Source organism: Giraffa tippelskirchi, chromosome 8 (genome assembly GCF_054371585.1).
Source record: "Giraffa tippelskirchi isolate mGirTip1 chromosome 8, T2T-mGirTip1v1.2.pri, whole genome shotgun sequence".
Lineage (NCBI taxonomy): Eukaryota > Metazoa > Chordata > Mammalia > Artiodactyla > Giraffidae > Giraffa > Giraffa tippelskirchi.
Window position 1 is genome coordinate 110,322,136 of NC_137282.1, and position 13,253 is coordinate 110,335,388.

Sequence of the window (13,253 nt, forward strand, 5' to 3'; positions counted from 1 at the left end):
GTGTCCAGCAGCCTGACATAGCTGCAAATACCAAACTTGCTATCATCAAACTTGGCAGCAGTGGTGAGGCTGCCATTTGAGTAAAGATCCCAAAGGGACTACAGATGCCATCTCAGAGGACTGATGGCTTTGCTCCTGGGAACTTAGCTCCTCTCCTAGTCTATGAAGTTAGGTAGAGCTTGTCTTGGTTATGCATTTTTTTCTCTTTTTATTTGGCTGCACCAGGCCTTAGTTGCAGCACGTGGGATCTTTAGTTGTGGTATGTAGGATCTCGTTCCCTGACCAGGGATTGAACCTGGGCCCCCTGCATGGGGAGCGCCGAGTCTTAGCCACTGGACCACCAGGAAAGTCCCCTGAGCATTCTGATTTAAGAAAGAAAAAGCCCATTTTCTTTTAAAAAGTCATATAAAAGTCTTTCTCACAGCATATATATATACATTTGCAAATCAATTTGTAGCAACAATTTGCAGATTCAAGACATTTGTTGCCAAAGTAAATTATTGTTGTGAAAAATGAGTTTGGACTTTTCTTCAGGTCTCTGGGTAAAAGTACTTCATTTGTTCAAAGATCTCCTTATAGGCAGAAGTTCTTTGCTGTGGATGAGAAGAACTCTTCATCAATTATACCAATTGTGAAAACATAACAAGCTGTTTTTTTCAGCTTTGTTGGGATATAATTAACATATATTGTTAGATATGTTTGATGTGTACACATGTTGATTTGATGCCTTGATATATTGCAGGTGATTACCTCTATAGCATTAACACCTCCTTCTCATCACATACGGAGAAGGCAATGGCACCCCACTCCAGTACTCTTGCCTGGAAAATCCCATGGATGGAGGAGCCTGGTAGGCTACAATCCATGGGGTCGCTAAGAGTCGGACACGACTGAGCGACTTCACTTTCACTTTTCCCTTTCATGCACTGGAGAAGGAAATGGCAACCCACTCCAGTATTCTTGCCTGGAGAATCCTAGGGACGGCGGAACCTGGTGAGCTGCCGCACAGAGTCAGACACGACTGAAGCAACTTAGCATCTCATCACATAATTACCGTTTCTCTTTTTTCCCTGTGGTAAGAACATTTAAAAAGGGTGGCACCATGAATTGAATATGTAGGACATATACATTAAAATTTTTAACAAAGCAAAGAAAATATGTCAGACTGCTTTATTAAGTTTAAAAAGTTAAACTTAGTCCCTACCTTTACAGCTGATTCTATAAGTGGAAGAAGTTTTCAGGGTAAGCTGATTGAGCTTTTGTGGCTTTTTTTTTTTTGCAGGGCTGTTTTGGGTATAAACATAGCCAGTGTATTTTGAGAGCTGGTTTCTCATTCTGTAGTTTTATGGTTGGCTGGAGAGCTGTCTCCAAAGAGAAACAATGGATGAAATGGGTAGGACCCACTGACAGTGGCTCAGGGAATGTTTTTTGTTTTAATAACAATTCCAAAGACTATTATTTTAATGATTAATTCCAAAGATCAGATCAACAGTATGTACCTTTCCTTGCAAGTGGAGTTACACCACCCGTGGAGTTACACCACCAGTGGAGTTATAATAAGCAGAACAGACTTAAATCTAGAAATTAGAGAAATGGTACATTGGTTGCAGAATACATGTTGCAAGGGCCAGGCCAAGTATTGGGTTGGCCAAAAATTCATTTGGGTATTTCCTCTAAGTTTACAAGTGAGCTTTTTGGCGAACCTAATAGTATCTGTCTGTGAAAACAAGTTACAGTGTAATGAATGGTGACTTAAAGGAGCAATAGAAACCTCAATGGGGCCACAAGTTTAATGGTGGGGTACTGCTGTTACTAAGAAGAAGAGCGGTTAGCATGGTGCTCTGCCTTATTAATAGTGTCCTTATAAATTCCCTTTGAAGGAGAATGTTTATTTTTCTCTATTTTACAACTTAATGGGGGATAAAAGGAAAAGAAATGCAGACAACCAAAAGGGCTTAGGAAGAAAGTTTATAATAGGTAGGGGTTATTCAGCAACCATTGTTGTTTAGCTGCTCAGTCATGTCTGACTCTTTTGCAACCTCATGGACTGTAGCCCACCAGGCTCCTACTGCCCATGGGATTTCCCAGGCAAGAATACTGGAGTGGGTTGCCATTTCCTTCTCTAGGGGAATCTTCCGGACCCAGGGATAGAACCCCCATCTCCTGCACTGGTGGGTGGGTTCTTTACCACTGTCACATGTGTCTTAATTGTTTAGTGTTCTTCTAAGGAGTTTAAAGAACCATCATATAATATTGCTTATCTGCAGGAAATGCTGTTAAGTGAGAATTAGCAGTTCATTATGAAAGACTCAGTGGGAACTGCCAATTTTCTGTGACACCTACATCTTGCTTCAAGCCACATACCCGGAACATTCCCTCTTTCTAGGCAACAAGAGAAGGGAATTTGAGGGCCAGTGGTGTTCGACAGAGGGAGATATCTGTTTATCTTTCCTTGAATAGAAGAAAGAGATCTGTATCCAGTAAGAAGCAAGGCTTGTTTAACACTTGAAACAGAGCTTGTCTAGTGTTTGAATACAGTCTGCCAGCTCTAGAAATTGAGAGAAAACAAAGTGAGCCAGGTTTTATTAGTAAAGGGGCTGAATTAGAAGACTTGCTTGCTGTCCCACAGACTGTGAAATGTCAGCTTTGTCTTTCTGCCCCAAAGCTTTGTCCTGGACAGAAAGTTTGAGATAACATCAGCTGATGTCCTACCAGTGGGCAGGAAACTTATAAAGGACAGATTTATCACAAAATACAAGTTTTTAGGTTTTAAAAATATTTTTGGAAGGGTTTTAAAATTCATGCATTATGGGTGTTGACTAATTCTGGGATATATGTTTTTCCTGGAAATCTTGACATTTTTCAAGCAATTGTGTGTACACTCAGTATTACTTTCTAGCCTTCTGGCACTTCTGATAGTACCTGGTGGAATAGACATCTCCACACTTTCTCTTCGGACATTTAAAGCTGGTATTATATTCCTTCAGTTGCTGAGGTAACACACTGGATAACTGCTAGTGGTGGAGAGAATGATCTTTAAGACAGGTCCTACGTAAATGGGTAAAATTGTTTCATAATACTTAGCCATGCACATGCACACAAATGTGCATCATTTGTGAAGTTTTAAAACCCTTAACCTAAAACTGGTTTCTCTGCCTTTCATCTCTTTTTTTTTAGCTCATCGTTTTTAAGGAATAAATTTTTTTTGGCAGTAAGGAATTTAACACAGAATTGACCTCTTAAAGAAAGGCCCTTCTCCCCTTTGAGTCATTTGGACTTTTCCTGCAGTTGAATCAGTCAACTCTTATTAAGCCCATTCTCTGTTTAAGTCACTGTATTTTAAAGAAGAAAAAGCAGCTTAAATTAAACTTTCCCTTAAAAATTAAGCTTCCTGCAGGACACCAGTGGTCCTGAGACGAGAGTAGAGAATGATACATTTGTTCTCAATCCTGAGAAATAGAGAACAGGGCTCTCTTCAGGTTATTTTCTGGTCATTGTCTCCTACTCTCAAAATATTCAAGGAAAAAACAATGTAAGTGGAAGCTTTTATTTTCAAACGCCCATCCTTACCGTGCTTCCCAAAGGATGCAAGGCAGTGGAAGGTTTTGAAATTTATCTTGGGGTGGAAGCGTTTCATTCCTGGCCTTTATCTTTTGGGAACCCTTCAAATGTATGGGGCAGTTTGGGGTTGCACACAGGAGACTAAAACTGAATTTGAAAATGACTGTAGCCAAGTAGTCTCTTAATACTTACCTTGAGTAAAAAAGTTAAGCTTTTTACTATTTTCGTAGATTTCTTTAATAGAATTTGAATACTGGCAACTTTTTGGCTTAGGCATTAAAGAATCTGCCTGCAATGCAGGAGACCCTGGTTTGATCCCTGGGTCAGGAAGATCCCCTAGAGAAAGGAATGGTTACCCACTCCAGTATTCTTATCTGGAGAATCCCATGGGAAGAAGAGTCTGGCGGGCTACAGTCCAAGGGGTCACAAAGAGATGGACACGACTGAGCGACTAACACTTTCACTTTCAACTTTCCTTGTACTACTTTATTTAAAAATTAAATCAAATATTGGTTAAAAACTTCCAAATGCTTGGAGCTTAAAAAGGCTGATGGTTGAAGATGGGTGGGCGAGGCCTGGCATATGGGGGCAGGCAGCAAGCTGGAAGTGGTGCGGTGATCTTAGAGAAGTGGTCAAACCTGTGTCCTGGAACAGCGGCCCCTTTGCTGGGCCCTAGTGAACTTTACAAGGCTTTGTCTTGATTCTTTCAAATATGGGTCATGATGTGGGCACAAGTCTGTATAGCCCTCAGATCTTCTTTCTACCCCAGGTTTTATTTCATAGTGATTCTTTCATGCCAACTTTCTCTTCCCCATACTTGTAGCTCTAGCAGCTTTTGTTTTGCAGATTTTCATGAGAGAGTGTATGTGTGCACACACACATGTGTGTGGAGACAGACGGCCTTCTGGAGAGTGGGGTGCATGCCTGAGCTCTTAGGGTTGGGAGGCTTAGTTTCCTGCTGCTTGCCCTTCCCTACTCTCAATCTGTTGATGTATTCAAGTTCTGTCTTTCTGCTCTTCTTTCCTTGGGTTTGTCTTCTTTTATCTCATTATCTTTGCTGAAGAGCCAACTCATTGGAAAAGACCCTGATTCTGGGAAAGACTGAGGGCAGGAGGAGAAGGGGAGACAGAGGATGAGATGGTTGGATGGCATCACCGACTCGATGGACAGGAGTTTGAGCAAGCTCTGGGAGATGGTGAAGGACAGAGAAGCGTGGCGTGCTGCAGTCCATGGGGTCGCAGAGAGTTGGACAGGACTGAGTGTCTGAACAGCAACAACAGTGGGAAACATAATAGTTAGGAACTTGAGTTTTAGAAGTCGAAGAACCTGGGTTCAGATTCTTGATGCTCCATTTACTACCTGAGTAAGTTTGGGCAATTGCATAATTGTGTCAAGCTTCTGTTTCTGCCCCTACCTTGTGCAGTGCTAGGCAGGAGTTGATGAGATAAAAGATAACACATGTGAACTGCATAATAAATGTTACAGGGAAACAAGAAGTGTAAAGTCCTTGTAGTCATTGGCACCTAGCAAGGAGGAGATAAAAATAGATGTGGTGACTGATTTTCATTCATGCCTAACAGCTGCCATCTGGACTTCTAATTAACTTTTTCCGACTTTCCATCCTCACTCTCATCCCAGGTAGACTTCATTTTATATATTAATATTCTGTTTGGGTTACCCCATTTATCTTCTGCTTCTCTCACCAGAATATCCCTTCCTAAGTGTGCCCCTGTGCTGAAGGAGGGGATAAGATCTCCCACTAAAGTTGCAGTTCATAGCCACAAAGTTGAATATTTCTCCATGCAGGCTTGTCTCTGTGGCTTCCAGGGCAAGGCAGATGTGTGGCCAGTTTCCTGGTTGTGCTTAAATTCAGAATTTCAATGCAAACTTCAAAAGGCTATTTCAAGATATGATGAGTCTATGCTTTTCCTTCTTGTCAGTAATAGAATTAGATTGTGGTGTATTTTCATTTGTCTTCCAAATAGAACAGGGTTCCTGGAGGGTCACTTGGAAGGGTGCCCGGGAATTCCATAGGCTCCCCTGTGGTGTGAGGGGAGAGCAGAAGAATGCCCAGTGCATCGTAGGCTGTCAACAAATATCAACTGGATGAATGAATGGTAGATGGAAATCAGAGCCTTGAAGAAATATTAACAAATGTAAAAAGTCTGTTGCACAGGCTGGAAAAGCAAGTATGACATAATTGCTGCTTATGTCACCTGATGACCACCTGCTGTCCAAGCCATGGGGTTGAAACACATTTATCTTAATGGCACATCTGGTGTCTTACACTGATGCAATTATAGTGCCTCTTAAGCAGATAACTAGTTCCTTTAAATTATGATGTTTAATTATAACCAGAGGGAAACTGCTTTTGAATATACATAGATCTATTTAGTGAGTATTTATTATATTTTGGTATTAAAAAGACCAGACAAATATGTATGACTGGTAAGTCCCCCAATATAGGCTTTCTTAGCTCTAGAGAACCCTGTCTCATATGTTATTTTCGTTACAGCCCCCTGACAATCTTGGATACTAGGCTGGGCAGATACTCCTTTCCTTTTACAGATGAGGCAACTTAAAATTTGACAATTCAGTGGTCTTTCCAGAGCTGCATCACTGTAGGTGTTCCACTCTAGGTCTTTCAACTCTTTAATCTGATCCCTTTGCACTAGACAGTGTTGTGTCTGGAGTCTTCATATCTTGTGTCGATGCCCATATTGTACAAGTCATTCTGGGAATGTCCCCAGATTGTGAAAGCCAGAAATTGGATTGCCATTTTTGAGTGCTGATAAGGATGTTTTAGTTTTTCTGCTGATTTAGTACTAGTTCCACAACGTACATATAGTCAACCTATATGAGATACAAAACCCATGAAGTGCATTCCAGGACTGTATATCAAAATGTGAATTTTCTGGAATGATTGTGTGTGTGGTTGGTGTTTTCCCAGAGTTTCAGCCAGGGATTGTTATGATCTGAGTATCTCAAATGTGTCTGATGTGGAGCAGATGTTTTAGGAAGCTAAAACCTGCCATTATGCTGTTTTAGTCCTCGTCTGCCTTTTGGCGTTGTGATCCCGCCATGCCTTCCATGCTGGTACTGTGCGCCATGGGACTTCGTGTTTCCATATCTTTCCCATGAGTGTGTTTATATTTGCAGTTCCTATCCTAGACTCACTAAGCTCTGGTCTTCTGTGTGGAAGGTGAATTTGTTTATACGCACACCAAAGCCCTGATTAGACCACCCAAATGGAAGATGCCGTAATATGCAATCTCTCCTCCCTTTCTCGTTGAGAGTCCTGAAAAATATCAGAGATTGTGTGTGATGCTCATGCAAAATACCCTTTCCCATTCTCCATGTAATTTTTGCTAATAGTTTTTTATTCTTTTTCTGCTCATCATTTTATTAACATCTATAAATTTTCAAATCGTGATACATGATGTAGGTTGATTAACCTATAATTAACCTTGTAGGTCAGATAGTTTACTTATTTCTGTTCACACTTTCCTAGAGCTGTAGTTACCAGATAAGATTTCATGGGCAAGATATTTATTTTATGGCAAACTAAAATGGGCTGGCTATATGCTTCTGGTTTGTGTCCATGGGTCCTGGCATATAGTAGTCATTTGATTCAATGTTTGTCTGCTCAGTGACTTAGATGCACAAACTGAAACCTCTGTGAATATATATGTGGCTTTGGAAACCAGAGTAGAACTTATTTTAACTGATAGGATTTATGTGAATTAAAAAATACATTTTGTTCATAAGCTTATAGGATTGAATACATTTTAGTGGCTCTACTCAGGAGTTATGAAACATTGGTAAACTCTAGAAAAGAGAAGGACTTCTGAACCCTACACAATAGAAGGACTTGTTCAAAAATATTATTTGCTCCTAGGTTACTGTCCCCACCACAGGTTTAATATTTTGCTTAATGTTTAAGGCTGTATCTTGGTGTAGCAGCAAGTGATGTAGGTTAAAAATAGCTTGTAAAAGTCAGAAGTGTTTTTTGGTCTCATTCACTGGTGAAATTTTTTAGTTAATGAGTTCTTAAAAAGTCTTTTTTTATTGGAGTATAGTTGCTTTACAATGTTACGTTATTTTCTGCTGTACCCCAAAGTGAATCAGCCGTATGTATACATATATCCCCTCTTTTTGCATTTCCTTCCCAGAGATGATCGGGAAGACAGTGGTATAAACAAGAGGCATAGATCTGGATTTTGTTTACTAGATATTTATTTAAAGTAGCAGATCTCCACCCTGGATTTGAATGGTTATAGGATCCCTGTGGAATCTTTAGAAGAGATGGATGCTTGAGCCCCACCCCAGAGTTTTAATTGTTCTGAGGAAGGCGGTGAACACAGCTATGTGGGGTGAATGGGGAGAGAGAGGAAGAGAGCTATGGGTGTCCCTGAACCCCGGTAATACCAGTGCCCCTCATTCTTCCCCAGCCACATTCATCTCTTTGCCCTCAGAGGTATTATTAGAGTAACCGTTATCTTATTTTTTCTCATCGTTTTACCACCCGTGTATTTGTATATAATATGGTTTAGTTTTCACTTTTTTAAAAACTTCGTATTAATTAAAACTTATTCTGTGTATTCTTTTGTGACTTCCCCCCTCAGCATTGTATTTCTTCGTTTCTTCTCTATTAGTGTGCAATTCATTTTTATTGTTAGAACACTAGTGTTTGATTATAGTGTAACGTATCCTATTATGGATGGACATTAAGATCACTTCTCTTTTTGATCATGTTCATTTTTATGCATGCTTCCTGGTGCTTACAAAGCACAGTCCTCACTGGGGTTTCAACGTAGGAGTGGAATCGCTTAGCCATACGATGTTAGTGTCTTCAAATTTATTAGGTTATGCCACTGTGTTTTCCAAAGTGAGTGTGCCAATTCACATTTCCTCTAGCAGTGCACGTGAGTTCCTAAGGGCATGATGATGTATTTTTCATTCTTCCAGCCTGAATTTCTGCTACCTTAGACCTCGTATAGGGTGACCATGGCCCCGAGTTTGGAGTGAACAGTCTGTAAAAGCGCCCTCCTTTAGTAACAAGCAAACTGGTCACCTGTGCTCTTGTGCCTCAGGTGCTCTGCTGTGCCATCTGTGTTGCAGATCTGTTATCTGTAACCTGTGCTGTATTTCATAGATCCCTGATCTCCAAAAAGCCAAGGCAAGGATGAATCTTCCTAGAACCTTGGGTCTTTGTTGTGACAGGCTCATTTGCCAGGAAGAGAAACTGAGATGTGGCAGAGAGGGAAGGGTGGGCTTTGTGCCTCTCACCTTGTCTGGGGCAGGTGTGCCCCCCTTTATGCCGCGATGGGACTGTTGATTGAATGTCGCAGCCTGCTGTTCCTTTTTGTGTCTGAGTGATCTTGCTCCCAGGATGTTACAGGTCACACCTTTTAATGTTTTCCATTAGAGCAATTATTAGTAATTCTGTTTTAGTTGTATTAGTTCAAGTAACTCTGGGCACCAGCTGAACAGGAAAAGACAAATTTATCTGGTTACAAAAAAAAAACCCTTCATTTTAATTAAACTCTCCCATGTCTACCAAATTGCAGAACCCCTTTCCACAGCTTGTTTTCCTGACTCCTGTTAAAAATCTGAAACTCTGTAACAAGCAGAATTATTTATATATGTCATGATGTTTCCTGTTTCAAACTCTTTGCTTGATTATGGGCTCTGAACATTTATATTGAGTGTGAAAACTTGTTCTTAACACATTTTGGGCAGCTTTTTGTTTCCTTCAAACATCAGAAGCTCTTCTCTCCCCCTGCCTTCCCATTTTCCCAGGAAGCAGGTAGATTCAGAGAGAGACAGTGGCTTCAGTGAGCGCTCAGTCCCCCAGGTCTGCTGTCCTTGCCCACTGAGCAGGGTGTGAGGGTGAGACATCCTGGGACCCTTTGCTGCAATGCTTACACCTGGACACATGTCTCCTCGAGCAACAAAATGCAAAGAAACTGTCTAGGACTGAAAGTAACTGGGTGCGTGCACATTTGGGACAGTTTCTGAACAAAAGATACACAGAGACCAAAAAACCCAGCTGCCACTTTTGAAGAGCCTGGAGCAAAACCAGAATACTGTGCCTGCCTCCTGCACTCAATGCCACCTGAGGGGTGGGCAAACCACCTAAGCCACCCATCCGGCCAGCCTCTGAACACATCCCCACCCTCACCCTGTGTAAGGAACAAGCTCTACCCCACCCAGGGAAGGAGCAAGCAAGGGAACCTGTTGTTTATTCTCGCTCCCCTCTGCTGCAGCAGGGGTCCCAATAAAGCCTTGCCTGAATCTCTTGTCTTTTAGTCAATTTCTATTGATTGGGGAAGGCCAGGAGCTCTGGTTGGTAACAGATGGAGCTGGAAAGGAGAGAACAGGGAGCTGGTCTAGCGAACAGGCCTGGCAGATTCTGCTGGTGGAGGAAGCAGGTTCTCTCCACAGTCACACCTCAGTCAGGTTGGGCACAGGCAGGTTTGAGGGTATTTTAGGGCCTTGCTCCAGGCACTACAGGAAGTACTATTTAAATGGTTGACACCACACTGCCTTTATTAGTGCTATTATTTTAAAAGGGAACACGAAAATTTTAGATGTTTCCATTTGGTCATATTTTTCTTGGAAAAAAATTGTATCTCATATAAGCATGGGCATTTCTCACCAGGTTCAGACTGAGATCTGTGACTGAGAGATCCCATCCGAGTGTGGCTGGTTATAACTGCGTGCTGACTGGCACCCTGGGCAGTGTACTTGTGTGTATTTATGTGTTGTCATCTGATCCTAACAAGTCTCTTCCTGATTATTATTTAAGAAGGAAAAAAGTGTCAGTGTTACCAAACGTGCCTTGTTAGGAATCAGTTAAGAGTAAAAAAACCTTAATTTCTAATTAAGTGGGTTTAAAAGTCAAAAAGTTAAAGGATAAAATAAAGATAAGTCCTTTGATAGTCTTTGAAAGATAGCAAGTATATTAAGCTTGTCTGGTGGGGGTGCACTGCTTTGTCTGTTTTCAGTTGTTTCAGATGTCATTTCACTTGGAGTGGGAGGGAGCGTCTGTGCTGTGTCACACAGGTGGAAGATGGAGTACACATACAGTGAAGTCTGTGACGTTTGCAAATTTGAACTATAAGGCTTTATGCTCATTGATCTACGTGTAGAAATAGTGTAAACCAATAAAAAATGGAAGCTAAACCGTTTTCTTTTGCACCCATGTGCAATGGAGTATTCCCTTCTGATTGTTTCAAATTAGAGTCTTGTTGGATACTGGCTCCAACAGCACAGCCTGCTGGTAAGGCTAGGCTGGGTTTAGGGCCTGATGAAGGAGAACTCCACTTCCAGTGGGCCTTTAGCATCATCTTGAAGAGGGAAGATATGGTTGGAATTTATTGAGAACTGGAAGTTTGTTTTAATGAGGGTTTTCAAATGCAGAGGAGGAGTGATGGCAGGGGGGTGGCAGGGAAGGGAGTTTGATTAGGATTAGATCAACACCATAGTATAGTGGTTAAATATTGGCTTTAGGGCTTGAACTGTCAATGTTTTCTAATCAAGCATTGATACGCCTTGAAGGAAGGTCGTATGATGAATATTCAATCTTTGCCTAGGCCAGAGTCTTCCAGGACTAGTGAAGTTATGCTAATGAAGACAATGGAGTAGCAAAATCATGTCAGTGTAGACAGTAGGCTGGGTGGAGAAATTGGTAGATTTTGTGTTCAGTGTCCCAATTGTGTGGGAGTATGTAGTTTGGGTTCATAGATTTTAGTCAAGAGGTATTGATATCAGAGGAAGAACTAAGAATGATAGAGGCTTCAAAGAGCATGTGTAGCCATGTATTAAAAGCTGCTATCATGGGTACTCATCAGGGAAAGAGCCATTGGTCATTTATTCATTCAACAAGCAAATATTTATAGAGCATATTACTCACCAGGCACTGTGCTAGGATTAAAGACAGATAAGGTCCTATCCTCTGGGACTTTTCACTCCAGGGTGAGGCAGCATCCTCTGGATCTCTTTCAGATTACAAACCATCAGTAATATTACTTAACTGGAGGGTATGTGCAACTCAGATCCTTACTGTGTACTTATTCCAACAGATCTTGAATGTTAGCATTTTTGTGTTCAGTTGTTAAGACTGCATTTGTTTTCAGGTGTGTCTTGATGTCTATGGAGTTCATAGGCTTAGCTTTTCTAAATATAAGCAAGTATATTCTTGTCCTCAGAGGTGCTCCTCCCCATAAGTAAGTATATAAATATAAGCAAGTATATTCTTTTACATGTTTCCAGTGTAATGTTTATCATGGGCCAGCTGTGTTCCAGGTACTGAGTCATAGTAGAAATACGGTGTACAAACTCTATACAAATTAGATGAATTAAACATACACAAATGATTGAGATTTTTAACAGTCACTTGTCATTCAACTCAGTAAATACTGAGTGACTTCAGCAGGCTTCTCTGTCCTTGAGATTTTTCAGGCAAGAATACTGGAGTCGATTGCCATTTCCTTCTACAGGTGATCTTCCTGGTCCAGGGATTGAACCCCGATCTCCTAGATTGCAGGAGGATTTTTTTTTTTTACCACTGAGCCACCTTGGAGGCTCTTTAGTTCTTCTTCGCTTTCTGCCATAAGGGTGGTGTCATCTGCATATCTGAGGTTATTGGTATTTCTCCCAGCAATCTTGATTCCAGCTTGTGCTTCTTCCAGCCCAGCATTTCTCAGGATGTACTCTGCATATAAGTTAAATAAGCAGGGTGACAATATATAGCCTTGATGTACTCCTTTCCCTATTTGGAGCCAGTCTGTTGTTCCATGTCCAGTTCTAACTGTTGCTTCCTGACCTGCATACAGATTTCTCAAGAGGCAGGTAAGGTGGTCTGGTATTCCCGTCTCTTGAAGAATTTTCCAGTTTGTGGTGATCCACACAGTCAAAGGCTTTGGCATAGTCAATAAAGCAGAAATAGATGTTTTTATGGAACTCTCTTGCTTTTTTGATGATCCATCGGATGTTGGCAATTTGATCTCTGGTTCCTCTGCCTTTTCTAAAACCAGCTTGAACATCTGGAAGTTCATGGTTCATGTATTGTTGAAGCCTGGCTTGGAGAATTTTGAGCATTACTTGAAAGCATTACTGCCCTTATGGCAGAAAGTGAAGAACTAAAGCGCCTCTTGATGAAAGTGAAAGAGGAGAGTTAAAAAGTTGGCTTAAAGCTCAACATTCAGAAAACTAAGATCATGGCATCTGGTCCCATCACTTCATGGCAAATAGGTGGGGAAACAGTGGAAACAGTGAGAGACTTTATTTTTTGGGGCTCCAAAATCACTGCAGATGGGGACTGCAGCCATGAAATTAAGAGACTTGCTCCTTGGAAGAAAAGCTGTGACCAACCTAAACAGCATATTAAATAGCAGAGATATTACTTTGCCAACAAAAATCTGTCTAGTCAAGGCTATTGTTTTTCCAGTAGTCATGTGCGGATGTGCGAGTTGGTCTATAAAGAAAGCTGAGTGCCGAAGAATTGATGCTTTTGAACTGTGGTGTTGGAGAAGACTCTTGAGAGTCCCTTTGACAGCAAGGAGATCCAACCAGTCCATCCTAAAGGAAATCAGTCCTGACTATTCATCGGAAGGACTGATGTTGAAGCTGAAACTCCAATCCTTTGGCCACCTGATGGGAAGAACTGACTCATTTGAAAAGACCCT

General features: G+C 41.2%; 1 protein-coding gene across 4 annotated transcripts in view; it reads left to right on the forward strand.

Moving 5' to 3' along the window:
- The window catches only part of ARHGEF28 (Rho guanine nucleotide exchange factor 28), a 322,957-nt gene that overhangs the window by 136,275 nt on the left and 173,429 nt on the right, over nt 1-13,253 (forward strand). The gene's annotated exons all lie outside the window — the stretch shown is intronic.